We start from the raw sequence: 20,393 nt of genomic DNA, 5'->3' as shown, positions 1-20,393 counted from the left end.
ATGTGCCTTGACTGGGGATCAAACTCGCAACCTTGACATGTGGGGACAGCACGCCAACCAACTGAGCTACCTGGCCAAAACAGTTTAAGTTTTAAAGTGCCCAAAACTAAGTTAATGCGGCTCGGCTCCGAGTTTCAAATTCCTCACATGTGACAAGCAGAAGACAATGCCACTCATCTCTGAAGAGTTCAGCGAGAACTGAGTAACGGTGGCTTCTCCCCCGGAGGCCATTTGGTCTTTCAGGGGCACCTTCCTCAGATGCTTGAATGAATTAATACTCGAGGACCTCTGGTTCCATGCACAGAGGAGGTACCAAACAAATACGGAATAAACGAAGTGACCCAAAGGATGACTACCCCACAGAGACCGGGGACTCAGCGGATGCCGCAGTCACTGTGGTCCAAGCCTTGCTTGGCCAGCGAGGACACTGAAGCCCACAGCCCAGCCAGCAGCAGAAGACCCTTCCTGGTGGCATCTGTCGGCTGACTGAGAGTCACAAATCCAAGAGGCAGGAGACAGGCCAGGCAGGAGTTAACCAGGAAATGTGTGGGCACAGCTTTCACATGCTTGGTCCCTCTGATGAAAAACATGCGATTTTTAGATCCCTGTAAGGTAACTCGGCCCCAGAACTCTCCGGCAAGCACTTTCAGGCCGTGGGTTTTAGAGGCTTGGCGAGGACCGCCGATCGCCTGGAGCCACGCAGCACCTCCGCGGGGCCTCCTGGTCCGTCTGTCCGTCAAGACGCTCGAGAGTCAACATCCTGTCTGCAGCTTCTGCCAGCCCCTGTGTGAATTCATACCTCCAAGAAGAGGCGCTGGCACGCGGCGTAGAACAAACCACAGATATTCAGAGCGAATGGCGGCGGGGATGGAAGGGAAGCCGATACCCTTTCCATATAAAAAGCTTTCATTGCTGCTTCCCCCTCGGTAATGACAGAGAGAAAAAATATTCAAAAATGTGAAAAGGGTTCCTGACAAATGGACTCCAGTCGAGAAAAAGAGCACAGTTGCCCTCTTTGAGTCATGAGACGGGGATGTGACCAAAAGCCGAGGCAGCAAAAGAAATAAATAGAACAAGTTCGAGACTCCCGTCGGATGTCAGGAACAAATACCGTCTCCCCTGCATCCCCTGCATCCCCGGCCCCACGCATCCAGAGTGCTGCGCCTGCACTTCGGCACCATCCAACTCAAACAGCAGGGGCCCACGAGCAGCAGCGGCAGTACCCTCCGGGAGGCCGCGGCAACCTCGCTGTGGTTGAAAGCTATCCCCCTGCCCATTCACTGAGGCCAGTTTCAGGGGACGTCGGAGCTGATTCCCTACACCGGTCACGTGGACCAGAAACCCAGCTAGTAGCTAATTCTTCCACTTGCAGTTCCTTGCCTGCCCGAAGGCCAAGCATTCTTTGAAGGACGAATCATAAAAGTATTAAATAATGCTTAGAACAACAGGCCTTGATTGTTCGGCTCTCCAGGCTTGTGTAACTCCTCCCAGGCTGTTAAAATAATGCCCACAGAATACGCTGTGTTCCTCGGGAAAGGTGCTATGGAGAGAGAAATGAATATCTAAGCTGTTACTTCACCAGCTTGTGCCGGTCCTGGAAAACCCTCCCGGAGGGAATCGGATGAGATTCCTAGTTCTGATGTGGGCGCTTCTTCAGATAATCTAGGGCTGCATTCCAGCACCATCTCTTGAGCTTTTTCCAGGTAGAAGTAAGTAAAGGAAGAGGCACAGGGATTAAATAGTTGCTACACTGGCGATGTAAATTAAAACGCCTGAGCCTCCTCCTCTCAATTCCCCCTTAACATTTATTCACTGAAGGAACCTACACGTCAGCTATTCATCGCTCTCTTACACATACAAGCAGGAGTTCCTTCCACTTTTACACTATAAGGAGGCCGACCGATATAGACAGGCAAAGAAGAGGAGTATGTTAGGTCATTTAATAAGAGAATACATTTGAGGATATGTTCTGAGTTTCTGAAAGAATTGCTTACTGCGCATCAAAGAGCAGGGATCAAATGTATACCATGTTTGAAAATGTAACTACAGCCCCAAAACTAGTCCTTCGGGCAGAAATGCAGATGCCACGTAGTCATGCACAGTCAAGTCTGACTTTGCTTGTTGTTTCACGGAGAAAACAGAGACTGGAACGACCCAGGCCTACCCAGGTTCTCTGGGTCTACAGCTGTCCTGCCTGCCTCCACGTAAGGGGGGTGGTCCTTCTGAGGCCAGCCCCTCCACTGAAGCAGTGGGCCCCCTTTCTCTCCTGCCTATGCAAAGACTTCCTTCTCAGTTCATTCCTGAGTGTGCAAACGTGCTGCAATGTACCACTTCCCACTGTCCCAGAAGACCCCACCGCTCCTTGACCCCATTCCACTCTATTGCACATCATGCTCTGTTGCGGACATTTTCCACCAGTGTGCTGCAAGAATGTGTAAAACATGCAATACCCGACTATCGAGCCAGAGGCACTGACCTCTTTTCCCTTAGATTGTCAAATTAAAAAAAAAAAATGATAACAGCCAACACAACAATAGCCGTGCAGTATGAGGAAATCAAAATTATACCTTTTTCATTTGTCAGATTGGCAAAAATACATATATTTTGGTGTGCTACAGAATTTCAGTCATTAGTTCGTGTGTGCTGTGAGAGGAACAAGGTTGCAAATCTCGGCTCTACTCTGCTCCCTGTACAGCTGCTCCACTCACTGCCTCCACTCCCTCCCCTCCCATTCCCTCTTGAACCCGCTGCAGTCCAGCTTTCCCAGTCAGCACTTCACCAAAGCTACCCATCTGATGCGTGCCTGTGGCCTCCATATTGCCAAATCCAATGGCAAATGCTCTGGCTCTTTCTCACTCAGACTTTGAGCTTATCTGACAGTAGAACACTGCTTCATAAAATACACTTTCTTCACTGGGCTTCAAGGTGACCCCCCTCTCTCACGCTTCTCCCTCCCACCTCCCGGGCCACTGAGCTCCGTCTTTATAGCCTTTTCTTTTCTTTTCTTTCCTAACTCCCTGGATGATGACATCCTATCCTAGCTCATGGATCTAAGTACCATCCACAGACTTCAATATAGGAAATGTTGACATCTAGCCTGGACCACCTGTCCCTCATGTGCGCATGTGGCTACTGAAGATGTGCGTGTCCAAGAACCCAACTATCCAACTGCTTATGGAGCTCTGCTGGGTAGAAGTCCAGTGTTTCATGCACCCAAATCCAAGCCTGTTCTTTTGCAAGCCTTCCCCCATCTCAGAAAATGGCAAGTCTATTCCGGACCGTCTGTCAGCTGAGACTCAACACAGCAGCAAATCCTGTTAGCTCTATTTCCGGAAGTTATCGATCTCTCAGCACCTCCACGGCAACACTCTGGTGCGGTCCACCATCATCTTTTGTCTGGATTATTTTGACGCTGTCCTAGCCAGATGTCCTGCTTTCACTTTTGCCCTCCCACCGTTTATTCTCCACACAGCACTCGCAGCATCCTTTTTAGTGCACATCTTTTTTTTTTTTATTTCAATCATTGTTCAAGTACAGTTTTCTCCCCCCTACTCCCGTTCCAGCCCCTCCACCCAACCCTCCCCCCTTCCCCCCATTACCCCCCACCCCTAGTTTTTGTCCATGTGTCCTCCAAATTTGTTCCTGTAATCCCTACCCATTCCCCCCTGAAATTCCCTCTTCTCTCCCCTCTGGCCACTGTCAGACTATCCCCTATTTCAGTGTCTTTGGTTATATTTTGCTAGTTTTTTGTTTTGTTTTGTTTTGTTGTTTAGATTCCTGTTAAAGGTGATATCATGTGGTATTTGTCTTTCACTACCTGGCTTGTTTCACTTAGCATAATGCTTTCCAGCTCCATCCATGCTATTGCAAAGGGTAGGAGCTCCTTCTTTCTTTCTGCTGCATAGAATTCCATTGTGTAAATGTACCATAGTTTTTTGATCCATTCATTTACTGATGGGCATCTAGGTTGCTTCCAGCACCTAGCTATTGTAAATTGTGCTGCTATGAACATCGGGGTGCAAAGGTTCTTTTGTATTGGTGTTTTAGTGTTCTTAGGATAGAGTCCCAGCAATGGAATTGCTGGGTCAAAAGGCAGATCCATTTTTAGTTTTCTGAGGAAGTTCCAAACTGCTTTCCATAATGATTGTACCAGTCTGCAGTCCCACCAACAGTGCACTAGGGACCCCCTTTCTCCACATCCTCTCCAACACTTGTTGTTTGTTGCTTTGTTTATGATGGCCATTCTGACTGGTGTGAAGTGGTATCTCATTGTGGTTTTAATCTGCATCTCTCTGATGGCTAGCGATATTGAGCATCGCTTCATGTGTCTTTGGATTTTCTGTATGTCCTCTTTGGAGAAGTGTCTGTTCAAGTCCTTTGCCCATTTTTTAATTGGGTTACTTGTCTTCTTAGAGTGGAGTCGTGTAAGTTCTTTATATATTTTGGAGATTAAACCCTTGTCTGAGGTATCATTGGCAAATATGTTTTCCCATACAGTTGGTTCTCTTTTTATTTTGATACTGTTTTCCTTAGCTGTGCAAAAGCTTTTAATTTTGGCACTCCTCCCTGGGGTGGCTTTCAATCTCAATCAAAATACAAGCCAATGGTCTCTGAGGCTCTCCACAGCTGTGAGGACCTCCCTGACCTCACCCGCTACACCTCTGCCCAGCCCTCTCACTCGGGCTCCCCTGCTAGTCCTCAGATACTGGGCACAGCTCTCTGGGGCCTTTGCACTTGCTGTTCCCGCTGCCCAGCACGCTCTTCTCCAGATATCCATAGCTTCCTCCCTCACCTCCTTCAAGACTTCTCCAGGATGCCACATTATCAAGGGGCCTTTCCTGACTCTCTGACATAAAACTGCAACACCCCCACACCTTACCCATCCCCATACCCTGCTTTACATTTCCTGCTTATTGTAAAAAACACTGCAAATATTGAGTGTTCAATTACTGTCATCAGAAAACAAGCTCCATGAGAGTCTGCTCACTGCCCCAACATGTGTCTCATAGTAAGTGCTCAAGAAATAATTAAATCAATAAAAAAAGTCACAGACAGGAAGCTGAATAACAAATATTTATGTATGGGGTAACTGTTAGTAGTGTTTTAAAAAACACAGAACGTGCCTATGAAACCTTCAGCCTCAAAATATATTTATTATATGCTGTATTTGCCAGAGAGAAATGTTTGGCCATAAAGCTGCAGTTCAAGGGAAAGCACAGTTGTTAGTCAGGAAAGCCTGCAATCATTACAAAACACACGTTTCCCAAAATCATTAAAACATTACCCCAAAATGGCCAGTGACACAAAAAAGTAAAACTTTTCAATTAAACATGCCAATGAGAGAATAAGTGAGTAAACAACAGGAAACAGAAATTTCCCAAACACTTCTCAATAGCAAAGTAGACAATTATTTGCTCCCCAAAATTTCACAATATGCAAAAAGTCAAATTGACAAATGATAGAAACTTCCTCTTATTTTATAAATAAAGTTTGTGGTGGGTAAGGAGTTGAGTTTATAATAACCATATTTGTGATTTACTAAGTATCCACCCCCTTTGTCAGGCAAAGAACAGCTAGGAAATTAAAAACACTGCTATCCAGATTCTGCCATTGGATGTGGATTGTCACCAGGCCATAAAAATTCCCGAAAAGGAGAACTGCATTATGGTCCCCCGCTTGAGAAGATTGGCTAAAGAACTGAGCAGAGATCCAGCAATAAAGACATAAGACTTCATCACTAATTTCTACTTACTTCAGGAGTCAGGTCTGATTTCCCGTTTGACTTATTTAAACTTTGTTTTTGCCGTGACTCGAGAGCTAAGAACTAAGATTTTCACCTAGAATCACGTTTTATCACCTTCAGCCTTGCCCTGCCTGCAGACACGGCTGTGCCCAGTAGGACTTCAAAACGTACACCTGAAGATGTTGGGATTTTACCTGTCCTTGTTCCCTTGGAGTTTCCCCTCTTTAAATACCAGTCATCGTAAGTTTCCTTCTCTAAAAATATTTTTTTAAGATTTTATTTATTTATTTTTAGAGAGGGGGAGGGAGAGAGAAAAACATCAATGTGTGCCTCCTTCTTGTGCAGCCCCTACTGGGGACCTGGCCCGCAACCCAGGCATGTGCCCTGACTCGGAATCGAACCAGCAGTACTTCAGTTCACAGGCTGGTGCTCAATCCACTGAGTCACACCAGCCAGGGTACGTCTCTAAAAATATTTTTTAAAGATCCTATTTTTTTATTCCTGGAACAAAATCAAATATGTGTGAAGGTATAATATATTTTACAATCAAAAAACTAACTTCTACCCAACAAATAGTTTACTTAACCAACAGAATGTGACCCAGTGTTTGGGGAAAGAAAACACAGTGGGCAATAAAAGCAGAGAACTAGATAAACAAACCAATGGCTTTTCGGCGTTTTCATTTTCTTGACCTTTCCTCTAAGCTATTTTTCTTTAACATCCTAGACCCTGAGGGGAGTCAACTGTCTAGGCTGCTCCGGTCTGTGGATGAGGAACCCGCAGGGAAGTTCGAGTCAGGCTCTTGGACTGCAGACTCAGGAAAGGGAAGACGGCCTTGGGAACGGCACCACACCCAGAGGCAGCGATGGGCACAGTTCCGGTGGCCTGAAACTGCACCAGGTTTCCCACCGTGCTGTGTTCAGTGTGACTTCAAAACCTCACGTGTCTACAGCATATCTGGACTCTCTCCTCTGCTCCTAATTCTGAACACCAGAGACCCTACTGTTGCCATCCCATCAGCATGGAGCCATGGGGTGTGATGTACTATATTGTAGTCAAAGAAACACCCCCCCAAGACGACAGCACGTAAACCAGGTCACAAGTTAAAAAAGAAGCAAAGAAGGAAGTCCAGGAAGAGGGAGCTCACTGGACCTGCTTTCTCGGTTCTGAGTTGCCAGTGCAATCTTCCGCCTGGATCTAGAGTATGGATCCAGTCATGGGAACCATACTCAGGAGAGGGTCAAATGAGTTTGCCACGGGTTTTGTTTTTTTTTTAACCATCACCATTCAAGATGTCACTCTCTGTCAGAATGTCTCCAAAGGGAGCAATACCATTTAAAAGATGTATTTTTTCCATGTGAAAATCCCTACCTCCCTTAAGAACTTATGCCAGTTCTAACGGCAGCAATAGAGCTTTTGACACCACACCACAGTCCTGGGGGAGAGGCTGAAGCACCACCGACAAGAGGAAGGCACCACTACTGTCCCTGAGTGAACAGAGTAAGCGTCTGAGCCGTGAACACACACCTCTCTTCCTTCTCTAACACCCCCTCAGTCTGGCTAGTTTGCACAGGCTCCTTACAGAAAAAGTGGGTTAGATGCACTTCACATGACTGAAATGTTCTGTCCCTTAATTTTGGAACTGAATCGGGATTTATTTATCCCCACATTTGTTGTTTTCCTAAAGAGCAGTAAATGGAGGCGTTTGTTCTCCGCCTGTCACTCACCATTTCCATAAATAACATCTGTTTGCTGGTAGTGTGGAGGAGCCAGGCCGACGGAAAGGGCAGAGATCTACTGAGCTGTGCGTTCACCCAGGAGCAGATCTCACGACGCGGTCACAAGCGGGGCTGCGTGGGGGCCGTTTCTCATGAGGGTCCCAGCTTATCTCAACCAGATATTCTGAGAATGAGGATTCCACGTAGGCTACATCATTGCTTTGACAAACATTTCTCACCAAATCCAACTCCTTCCAAAAAAAAAAAAAAAATCAGGGCCCCTCGCCATCTAGACCGGATCGCGCCTGCCTTCTGGTGGCCTCCGCTGCAGACAGGCAGGGCACGGGCTGGGCAGAACTCGCCGGCCGTCCTCACTCACGCACCTGCTTCCTTCACACGCAGTTCCTGCTCCTGGAAACACTTCCCTCCTTTCCCCTCTACCTTTCACCCTTCTGAGGCAACTAACACTACCTTCTCAGCACCCTCAGCATGACCGGACATGACAACCCTCCATCTGTACCACCGGGCTCTGCACAGACCTCCATGCATGTGCATCTCTCTGCTGCTCCGACCTTCCTTCAGCCTCAGTCAAACCAAAGAAAACAGTTTATATTCTTATCCTCCTTGTCTGTTCATAACAGACACGCCACCTGGTGAGTCTCCTGTCTTTGGGAAGGGGGAGGGTGTGTGGTGAGAGGCGAGGGACACAGGAAAGAGTAAGGGGGAGGCAGTGAAGACAAGCGACCCGAGGTGGTGTGAGCTCAGGCTGGGGATACGGGGAATCCCACTGCCTAAGGGCAAACGAGTGACTTTTCCTCGGACCACGAACACCTGCAAGTCACAAAACTGCAACAAAGCGAATGCTGTCAAGGGTTCCATTATCTTCATAAGGGGACTCGTCCCTCTCACACTAAAGGCAGACATAAGGAAGAAAATGACCTATTGCACTTTATAAAATTTAAATTTTGCTTTACAGGGAAAAAAGTCAAAAGACAGGGCAGAGAAGGAAACGCACACCTGCTCCCTGTACAGGCATTCTGAGCCTCGGAGGCAGCCGGGCCAGGAGTGGCAACCTTGATGTGTCCCCCAGGGAGTCCAATCCCTTCACATAGGCAATGAAAATGCAGAGCAAACAAAAATATCACCATCTGAACACGTTTGATTTTAAGAAGCACTAAGGAGGTTGAAGATATGAATATTTTTGCAACTGCCCAAACAACTTTCAGATCTGATCTGGTGAAGCAATTAGTTACATAGAAGAAAACTGGCATTCTGAAATCTCTGACGTAGTTTACAGCTACAGAACCAGGGATATCCAAGCTTGCAGAATGCAGCTCTGTCACTTCTTCTCCCCCACGGCACAACGTCTCTCTGGCTCGGTTTGTTAATGACTCCATCAAATGGCCTCAACTTCTCTCCCCAAGGGATGGCTGCCTAATTCAACAGATCCCATCCTTAGGAAATATTGCAGTCTCAAAACCCCTTTTTTCAAAGTCATCATATTCTATCTAGCTATGCTCCAGTAGCATGCGATAAATAAAATTAAAAAATATTAGCTGGCCAATACGAAATGAATTACTGATATGCAATCACGCAGTGAAAGTTTTCCAGCTGTCAGTTCATTCTTTGTAGGTTACTCATTTCCAGCTTCCTCTTCTGCTTTTGACTCGCCTCAACATAGTGCCTCTCCTGTTGAACACTCTGACGGTTTGCAAAGTTTATCTACAAATTCTTTGATATTTCTTTTTTTCAAGAGGTAAAGTGTAACTGCTCGCCCTTAAGCACGAGCTGGTCTTTAGTGGCTCTTGTCTACAGGGACAGATCACAGCTGGTTTGCAACTTCAGAGAGTCGATCATAAAAGGCACTGCAGCTTCTGTCCCATTCTCTCTCTCTCTCTCCTGAGTCACTCACTCACTCTGGGGACACCTAGCATCCGTGCTGTGAGAATACTAGAGGAGCCAAGGGAGAGGTCCACATGGCAATACACCAGAAGTCTCCTGCCGATGGCCGTGTGAGCAAGCCACCCTGAAAGCAGATCTGCCAGCCCCAGTCAAATCTTCATGACGGCAGCCCCTGCGGCTACCCTGACGGCAACTGAGCCAGAACCGACCAGCTAAGGTACTTCTGAGTTCCTGAACCACGGATGTTTGCTGCTTTAACCCACTAAGGTTTGGGGCAATTTGTTCCACAGCAATAGATAACTAACAAACACACACTCCTCCTTTTCGTCTACATTCTGAGAACACAGAAGCAGAATTTTTGGACCTTCCTAAATGTACACAGCACTGCCTACATGATGAATGGACTCATGAAACCGAGTGTACCGAGCACCCACTAAGGTGCAGAGCTCAAACGCTCACCACAACCAGGTAAGTTACACTCACGTCCATTTCACAGACAGGGACACTGCAGAGCCTTTCATCAGAAGCTTGACCACGCCCATTTTGTTAGGAAACGGTGGAGGTGGGATTTCAATACAAGCCCTTGCTTTTCTTCCCTCACCACTTCAGTGCTTGTCCTACACTTTCAATGAGCATTAGTAGGAAAACTAGATAATGCTACGTACTTGGGAAGGTTGAACAAGGGAGATAAACACACACAGACTGGGCACATGCTATGTGTTAGGCTGTTAGTTACCATATCCTACATCTCATTTCACTCTTTCAACAGTCCTGTGGAATAAGTGTTAAGATTTTTATTTGACAGAAAAACTCATATTCAGAGGTTTAATGAGGCTGGAACAGTGAAACCACTCCCAGGACACACACAGAATAATGCCATCCAACCCATCTAACTCGCAAGATCATGGCAGGGACTGTATGAAATAATTTGCAAAGATATAATTCATAAGCTGTTAAACACTGTGCAAATACAAGAGGATATTGTTACATGTGGTCAGCTCTTCGTGGAGCAACCGAGAAAAACTCAACTAGTAGTGACATTTCCCTCGTGATATATTACATAGAAAAACCCACAAGAGCTTCTAAATAAGGGAAAATTTCACCTCAAGATGTTTGCTTTCGTGATCCTACATATTATTCAAGACTGCAGAAAAAAGTAAAATTCTCCTGTGGATGTTGGTTTCTACATGATTTCCAGGCAAGATCTGATTGCTTGACATCATTGAAAGGTACCAAAACGGATTTCAACCAGCAGTAGAAACCCACTTACCAGAAAGGCTAATTTTGCACTTGAATAATTTTTGTTAACTTACACAATTCTTGCCAGAAGCTCTGTATTTGGATAATTTTTAAAACATGTTATTGTCATAAAAGTCCTGCATATACTAAAGTTGACAAGTTTTTAAAATATAGTCAGGTTTTGCTTTGTATTCACCTAAAAGTAACTTACACAGAGCTAACATAGCACTCTTTTCAATAAATAAGATCTGTTGTGGCAATTTTTAACTCATTGTATTTTTGATTCCTAACACATTTATATGAATAACATGCAGGGTATATTTTCAATAGTCAAATAATGTGCTGATACTATAATATACCAATGAATTAGTACACAGCAGTCAGTACAGGGGTTGGCACACAATAAGTGCTCAATAAGAGAAAAATGGAACTACGTAGTGTTCCTGATGGGGACAAATGAGCCTATGTCCAAATTTCCTAATTACCCGATCTTCAGAGACAAGAAGATAATTTGCAATACCCTTAGAAGTTTTTAAAAATACACATTACATGTTCTTGAGGTATATTAAGGTGTGGTTTGGAAACTGGGATCTCGGACAAGAAACATTACAAATCATATTCTCCACTAAGAGCCTTTTGCAAACTCCTTTAAAAAGAGGCATCCAATTCTGCTATGTTTCCATGTCTGAGACATGGCAGGGGGGTGTCTGATACGTATTTACACACACGCCCCCTTGCGGCAGCCCGACGACCCACACCAACAAGGATGATGGATGAACAGGAAGCACCATGGGGTGCCGGGAGTCGTCTTGAAAAGGTTCCTGTCCGTGTGGCCGAACTGAATCCGGACGTTCTCCACCCCACGTAAGCAAGAACCCCGACACCTGAGCATGCTCTGTTCAAAATCCAAACGGGTACTCAAACATGAATAAATGCCGAGGCACAGCAATCCTCTAAGTGTTTGGGTGATCTTGGGAAATGATGGAATCGACCCACCCACCCCCCCTGTCCATCTGCCAACCCACCCTCAGCTTTCTTAGAAGTGAAGGGGTGTCGACTGGGGTGAGAGCTAAAAAAAGGAGTGAAGAAAAGGGAGAAAGCGGCTGGGGATTCCCTAAGAGGCGATCTTTGGGGCTCTGAGCTATTGGGACATGCAGCTGTTAAAGGGAAAGGCACCAACAGAACGCGTGTGAGCTGGGGTCCTCGCCCACCACACGCTGGGAGGGGCGCGAGTTATCTCAAGGGATGGGATGGTGTCGTCAAGCTGTGCACAGCAATACAGGAGGTAAAAGTCTCAAGAAACCCCAGGAACAACCAGCCATATAAGCTGGACCTCATGAAGACTAGGACATATTTCAGCAAGTGGGAAGATACTATGAATCCAAAGTACTTTTAGCCCCAACATTACATGTTGCCCTATCCCCAGCCCTTTACAGAAAATGCTGCGGAAATGCAGTCTTGTACCCAACACTAACGTGATACGGAGCTTCTCTCTGGCTGTTTCTGCTTCTACCCGGTATTCCACCTCTGATTTAGCTGCCTGGTGTGCAACGGTAACTTACAAATTCCTTGAGGGAGTCTGATTCATCTAATTCCATCAATATCATCCCACCTTAGAGGCAGCTGGCCAGCTCAGAGAGGTTTTCCTTGAGTCAAGGGTCTACCCAATTTTCAGTCTACTGTGGCAAGAAAGGGAGGTCACCCAGAACAGCATTTTTGCCTGTGTGTACCCTGTCTGATTAAAACAGTATCATCTACTCGACCGAAGCTAACAACTGACTTCTCCAGATTGCTTTGGAAAGTAAATTCTCTGCCCCGCTGATACGGTCATCTAAGAAAAGCTGCAGATGTGAAAGAAGTTGGCAAGGCAGCAGACCTGATCCACGCCTTTTCCACCATAGGCGGGAAGAATGCAATCAGACAAGTCCTCTTGAAGCTCGACACTGGCACACTACCATTTCGCCCACACTGCAGTAGTCACATGGCCAAGGTCAAAGTCAAGGGGGTGGAAAAGTCCACTATACCCACAGGGAAGCGATGGCCAGAGCAGGAGGGGAAGAAAATTACGCATCAATAAGATGTGACTGTGTGGGAGGAAGAGCTGTTTTCCGCTGGGTCTGAGTCTGAGGGGGTGGTGTGATCGTGAGATGCACCTGTAGCCAGGAAGTGGGGTTATTTAAAGCAACAGCTGCCAGGGCATGTGGTTCCAGACGGCAATCCCACCCAAGAAGCCCGGAGGCCATCAGCCGAGGGAACGGCCCACCACCCTCTCACCTGCTCCACAGGTGCTTTTCTCTGTCTCTCACCAAAGCTTTCTAATCTGTTTCAAGGATACAGGGATTCTCAAATAATGATGAGGTGTTTCACAAAAGCAACCACTGCCTTTTACATTGTTTTTATTTAGTTAAAAAAAAAGCTGGAGCCTTGAAAGAACAAACTTGTGAAGTGCAGTTAGACCTACAAGTAATTTTTTTAATGTGGATAAAAAAGAAGTTCCCAAAAGTGACTGTTTAAATAATACACAGATTTATATGGGATCAAATTCACACGCATGGTGTGTACATACAGATACGTACATTATCCATATAAACTTGTATATCTCATGACTTCAGGTTTGCCTGTCAGAGAGTGACTCAAATATAGCAACACTGCAATTAGGACCTCTCAGGAAAGAAAGGTCTCTCTCCTCCTCCTCCAGGCGTGTGAGTAAAGGGAACAGGAGCAGCTGGGCCTCAGTTTATTTACGTTTCAATTTCACAGGGAGCTAATACTAAGTAAGTACTGAAAAATAATGCAGAATTAACATCACAGACAATTACAACAAAAAGTCTTTTTAAAAGAAATGTTGCATAAAAATGTAAGAAAGGTTCTGAGGTCTCTACTCGGGGTTGGGGGGGTGGGCACCCTCACCCCAAGGCAGTCATTTTCAAAGCTAAGAGGACCCTTCTGCAAGGACACAAACACCCAAAAGGACAAGGCATTTCACTCTCTCTTCAAAACATCTCAGAGCAGTGTTCTGTGCAGTCTTGTTTATTTTGAATCAAAACTATCATTTCAACTGTAATAGGGATTAATTCCCTAGAAACTATCTTCCCACTCAGAAGTAAAATCAAGTAAAGCCCTCACTTCCTGCCCCTCCCCCCAAAAGCTAAGGCTGAGGAAGTACCATCTCTTCTCTTTTTCAGGTGCAAGCTTTCTCCCCCCACCCCCAAATGCTGCTTTGTAGTATCTTCCAGGAAACCTGCAAAGTCATGTGTGTTATTTCCCCCTAGAAATAACACATTCTGATCACGGAATGGTTTGGAGCCATGCAGTGTTTATTTCTCAATATCTTGAACTCAGTCTCAACACCCAGAAATATCCTCGGTTTGGTTGGTTTGTTTATTATGAAATCTTGGGCCCTTGGGAATGTAGATTACATAATCCTTCACTCTGGGTTTTCCTCCTTGGTTGTTTCCATATTGCTGGATAAGCTTCTTGGAAGTGTTTATAATCAATCTATGTCCACTGTTCCCCAACTAGCTTAAACTGTGTGGGACCAACCAGGAGACAGACAGGGTGTTCATGTTCACGTACCTGTCCCGACTGGGACAGGATGAAACAGCGCCTGCGTAAAACATACCACCCACCTTCGCCCCCCAGCTGAGGCACAGTGCTCCTGACCAGACCACACACACGGAACCTTCTCCGCAATAGGTAATGCCCCGTCCTTCAAAGGATTCCGGATTCCTGAAGCTTCAGCAAAGCCCAGTGCTAACCTTTCCCAAACACTTTTTTCTAAGATTTTGTTTATTTATTTTTAGAGAGAGGGGAAGGTGGTACGTAGAACCACTCTTCCTCATCACCATTTTCAAACCGTTTCCTCTGTGAAGAGCTCCCCACTTGCAGTTCACCCTGCACGTAAGAATTTGTCTCCAACTGTTCTCATCTGTACTTGTTACAGCTCCGTTTGCCTTTAGCCAAGTTGCCACGCCGAAGTTTCTCCCCTCTTTTGCAAAAGGCCAGTAAGCAGAGGATGAATTTTGTCTTCTATACTCTGCAGTCAACTTCTATTCCATGGTGGGGGGGCGGGGGAGGATGTCTAAATGTACACAAACACTTTCCCTTCAGAGGTAACTGCCACTGGGGACCCAGAGCCTGTAATCACTGTCTGCCCACCTCCTGGAACAGGCAGGCATGAGCGCAGGACTGTCCGGGCCAAATACTGCCTTTATCTGCTAACTTTCAGATTTGTTCTGCCAAAGCAAATATCTTGGATGTCTCCTCTAATCCTGTGCAGAACCAATCACTCCTCTCGGTCAGGGCAACTGGGAAGACAGATTGGTAACCTCTCTGTTGTATAATCTGCAACCACAGGAAATCTTCACACCAGACACATGAGCTTAGTTTCTTGCAAAGGCAGATACACTATTTGTCATGAAACCCTGAGACGCATTCATGTCTTATGCTTCTTCACGTCAGTGTGAACACAGCTGGAGGCTAATGCTAGCACATTTAACCATGGTGTCGGTCAAAGGGTAAAGAGGGGGTCTAGTGCCTAAAGGGTCCACATCTGGGACGATGGCCTGTGGTCAGGCCAGACCTGGATGCAGGGACTTGGGCAACAAGCCTCCTCCTCAGACCTGGGACCTGGGAGGCTGTTCTGTCTTCAGAGGGCGGAGCCCCATGACTGGCTGCTGGGCTGACTGGTGTGTTGCAAGGACTGGGAGAGGTCAGCACAAACCACCACATCCAGAGATAAGATGTCCCCTGTGGTCCCAGTGTGGGCAGGACAAGGTTTTCTGCTGCCAGAAGTGGCCCAGTGGGGGCCGTGCACGTGATTCCTGCACCACTGTGGCTGCTTCCGGAAGCAGAAAGGTTATGTCCTACGCTTTACGTAAACATAACACGTGGGCTCGTGCTATCTTCTTTTTGTAATTTAACAGTGCCACGTGTTTGCAATGCCAGTGCTCACTCTCTTCGTTTCTCGGCACAGCAGAGAGGGAACTGGGGAATTCTTTTAACAGTCTGACTTGTGTCGGTTTAAAAACCTTGAGGAAGGCAGTTTATCAAAGAGGGCATCTGCCTTTCCTGAAACTAGAAATGCGGACTTCGTTAAACTTAAAGGACTAACATTCTGGAAGACAACTTTAAAATATAAATAACCTGTTTAAAAGCTAAGTCCATCTTGATAGGAAAGCAACGTGAATTGGCAATGAAAAATCGCATTTTGAAAAGTTTAAACTTCTAAATATTCCCAAACACTAAAGAGATATGACAGAAAAAGAGACGAAGCAGGTGAGGAACTCAATCAGGGATTCTCCAATCTCTGAGCTGTAGGACTCAGCATCGCCTGGGAGCCCGCTGTCTGGGGGACCGTTCCGTTACGTGGGTATGGCTGACCATCCTAAAGACCTCCTTCATGAGGAACGACACTCTACCTCAGTGAGCTCTCCAGGACGGTTAACCCTCGTGAGACAAACAGCCCTTCCACTGCAGTCCATAACAGAAATGTAATTTTCTGGTTTTAACATTATCAACGATCCCTGCTGTTTTTACTGCAACAGCAGATATTCCACTGTGGACACTGACGACCCTCAAGGTCTCCTTCTAGAAGGTTGTGCCAAGCTAATCTCTTTTTGCGTGAGTTATTTGGGGTTGTTCCTGAGCATATGGTATTCTAATAATCTCAACTGACTGTTTTTTGTAAGAATGCCTTTCAAATATTATCATGTCATTTCAACCTTTCTTCTTCCTCTGTGTTAAAAATACTGCTAAACGAAGCATGCCAGAATTTCGTTTACATACTCAGTTCTTTCCTAGAAGCCACCAAAGAAGATACTGGACAAAGAAGACCCCTCTACCCCACGCCACCTTTAGGACTTCTAAGAGAGCCAATGAACTTTTTATATCTACCTATTTGGAAATAATGTTGTAGGTATTTCCATGTTATTTTTAACATAACGTGGCTTTTAGGAAATTTACAAGGTTTATAAAGCCATGATGACCATCTAATTGCGTAACACTTTCATCATCCCAAAAGAAACTCCTTACCCATCAACAACCACTCCCCACCCCCCGCCCTCCCCAGGCCCTGGCAACCACTAATAAATATACTTCCTTTCTGTGCAGACACCCCGTACAATTTGCCTATTCCGAACATTTCGTTCAGGTGGAATCACACGATGGGATCTGGACTCTTTCGTGTCTAGATTCTTTGCGTGCGCTCCGCTTCCCAGGTTCACGCGCGGTGCGGCGTGCGCCGGTGCTTCATTCCTGTTCACGGCTGAACAGCCAATCGTACGACGACGCGCCACATTCCGTTTATCCCCCATCAGCTGGTGGGCGTTCTGGCTGTTCTCGCTTTTCGATCATCATAAATAACGCTGCTACAAACATTTGAATACAAGTTTTTGTGTACACGTATATTTCCAATTCTACTGGGCGTGTGTCTAGGAGTGGAATTCCTCGTCCATATAGGAGCTCTATGTGTAACGCTTTGAGGAACTCCGGTGACCTCTTAATGCGATTCAGTCCCGCTGTACGGCAGTTGCTGGTTGATCCAGTGAAGATGTTGCTTCCATCAATATCAAAAGGCTTTCTGTAATAAACTTTCCCAACTGCTCTGTGGCCTGTCCCTCTATCATTAAAGGGAATTAGACTCATCCGCCACCAGGAAAGTCTTACCATTGGTTTCCTCATAGTTCCGGCTGCCTTCAAACTAAGTGGAGATGTAGCTGAGAATTTTCACAGTGAGGAGGGTGGGCTGCTGTGACCACGAAGGACAGTTGGGTAGGGTTCGAGTGTCATGTTCCAGGTACCAACCAGGTCCAAAACCTAGATATTTTTAGCAGACTGAGAGACTGTGAGTCTCTAGGTCAGCAGCTGGCAAACTGCAGCTCCTGAGCCAAATCCAGCTAGCTGCCTGATTTTTTAAAACCTGCCAACTAAGAATTATTTTTACATTTCTAAATGGTTACATTTTAAATAGTTATATAAGTGCCTATATATAGCATCTTCAATTTGAGTCTTGGCTCGTGAAGCCTTCAGTAGTTACTATCAGGTCCTTTAAGGAAAAATTTATGGACCTCCGCTCCAGGTGATACCACTGCCAATTAAAGTCCGCCAAGACCAGTGAATAAAGCAGCACCCTGTTACTATCACTAGAGAGGGGACGTCCAGCAACCAGAGCCCACCCAACCCGGAGGGTCAAGTGACCCAGGAAGTGACTCAGAAGGCCCACGAATACACAGAATGGGAACAGGAAAAGCAGTGGACGCACACGGGACAGGGATGGTGAGTTACGTCACCGAAACTTGGGGAAACTCCACGAACGTTTATTCCTCCCCACAGAGAACATCTCACTGGCAACTCGACAGCTTGTGTCTCCCTGTCTAGTGTGTTCTACCTACAGTGTTCGAGTTAACACGTGACCACATTTTGCTTCACAGAACCCATCATCCCCATCCTCATCCTCTTCCTCTTCCTGCTTGTTCTGACCCATTCTCCTTTGGCCTACCAGGTGTCAACAGCAAATCCTTATGCACATGGGCTTGGAGTGTTGCTGCCTCTTCCTATTATAAGCTAATTAAGTTACACAATGCTTACAGCTCAAGGAATACATCATTACGACTGCCCTCGAGGGAATATTACACTTGCCAACTGGTAATTACTGTAGGCCAGGTTGTTTTTCCTGTATCCCACTTAAAGAGGGCAAACGCCTGTTTCCCTGCCAAATGAAATGTTTTCTCTAGCCCCCTAGCTCCTCAAAGTAATGACAGTACACAGTTAGCACAAATAAGGCCCTCAGTTTCACCCCGAGATTCATCACAACACTCCTATTTTTCTAGAGCCAGAATTATCTACTCTTTTTGTCAGAGTTTCAAGTCCTTCAGGAGAAGGAGTTTTGTCAGTTTGCGTTTGCTCTGTTCTATGACGATGAAAAAAAAGACCGAGTTTCTGCCCTTGCTCAGACTTCCTCTCCTTTCTGTTACATGTCAGGTTTCCGTGGGGGCTCCTTTTCATCCAATGCAAAGTTGGACGTGGGGACACTCACCACTTTTCGATCTTTATTATGACTCCTGCCTTCTTTCTAGTTTTAATCTTTCTATTGTTGTTCTTACTCCGTTTTGCTATTTTAGTATCCTAACAGTCCTGCCAAACTACCTCTTTTTAAAACTTTCCCATTAGCCCTCCAGCTTTCAGTAGAGGTCTGGTCTCAGCAAAAAATAGCCCCATTTCCTTTCCTGGCCCTCCTATATGCCTTCTTGTTAGTTCCTGGGCCTTTTTTTTTTTGAATGACCGCCAACTTGTGGTGGGGGGGGGTGTGGGCAAGGGGGTTGGTGAGCAGAGAAGTAAGTTCATCATTGTGTTCATGTGTTAGTCTGAATTACTTTACCAGCTCCCAACTATGGAGAAAATACATTGAAACAGGATGGGCGGGGAATTTATGGACAATACAGATAAGGAACTTATCTACACAGTCTTCTAAAATATAATTTCATCTTTCAGAAGACAGTTCAACAAAAGTTTGAGAGTTTAAAATATATACATACACGGTGGGAATTTTCCTTCCAATAACAAATCATCGGTAAGAAACCAAAACCACAGTCTAGCCTCCAGTCTGAATGCCAGTGATTCTCAGACCATCTCTTCCCCATACCTTGGTGCACTTAGAAACTCTCTTCTCTATCCGCAGGATCATAAGCTTTCAAAAACTCTCTTCCCATCCCACTGTAAGTGGGGAACGCTTCTAAAAAATATATGATCTATACAAAACCCCAAGGAAATCAGAAGTACCTCTTTTTTATTTTTTAAGTTATATTTTATTGATTATGCTATTGCAGTTGTCCCAATCATTCCCCCTTTGTCCCCTCCACCCAGCACCCCCCCACTCTCTCAGGCAATCCCCACACTACTGCTCCTGTCCGTGGGTCATTTCCTACACTGTACTGTACATCCCCACAGCTATTCTGTAACTACCTATTCGTACTTCTTAACCCCCTCACCTCCTCAACCATATTATGACTAGAAAAGGTACCACATGCACTGAATAGGGGATCTTCACACAGAACAGACTGTGAACCACTTAAAGGGTCTTTAAAACAAGGTGGACACACCCACCGTTGTGTGCATGATGGGAAGCTGTCTGGCCTGAAGGGCAAGGAAACCAGCTGTGATTTCTCCATCCCTCCTTCTCTGAAATCAGCAGGGCTTGCTTTCCTTATCATCCTAATAAACCTCATCAAACTTCTGCTCTGGGGGTCCTGGTCACAGGTCCCTGAGCAGAATTTTCTCACAAGATGCAAAGCGGGATGCACATGTCTTATATTTGATGCTCTTTTTTATCAAGTGACCCATTCTAAGGGAAGAACCCATCATTCTAGAAGAGTGACCAGTTCTGGAAGGCGGGAGTGGGCCCAGGGAATCAAATCCACACAGCGAGAGATCTCGGAAGTGCCAAACGGTAGTGAAAATTCTATCTCAGCTCTTCGAATGCATGACTCCTGGTGGTGAAAGACGGTTGTTTTCAAGCTCACAACTGGCATTCTCTTTCATAACTTATGGTGCCGGCAATCCGTCAACGTGAGATCGAGCAGGAAGCTGCAGCAACGAGCGTGAGTGTCTAGCTCCTGCCTTTGAGTGGCCTGCCGCCTCCCTCCAGAACGCTTTCTCCAGATGCTGCCAGGAGACACTCTGTAATACCTAAACCACAAATCATCACATTCCCCACCCTCGGAGCCAGGGCTTGTCCTTGAGCTCCCCACATAGTGCGATATTAACCAAGCTGGCCACCGATACAATGGCTCTTT

General features: G+C 45.9%; 1 protein-coding gene across 9 annotated transcripts in view; it reads right to left on the bottom strand.

Annotated features, from left to right (window-relative positions):
• Positions 1–20,393, bottom strand: part of LTBP1 (latent transforming growth factor beta binding protein 1) — a 365,380-nt gene that overhangs the window by 215,873 nt on the left and 129,114 nt on the right. The window lies entirely within an intron of this gene.

Source organism: Phyllostomus discolor, chromosome 6, assembly GCF_004126475.2.
Source record: "Phyllostomus discolor isolate MPI-MPIP mPhyDis1 chromosome 6, mPhyDis1.pri.v3, whole genome shotgun sequence".
NCBI lineage: Eukaryota > Metazoa > Chordata > Mammalia > Chiroptera > Phyllostomidae > Phyllostomus > Phyllostomus discolor.
The sequence above is the reverse complement of the archived record's forward strand: the minus strand, read 5'-3'. Positions and strand labels throughout refer to the sequence as shown.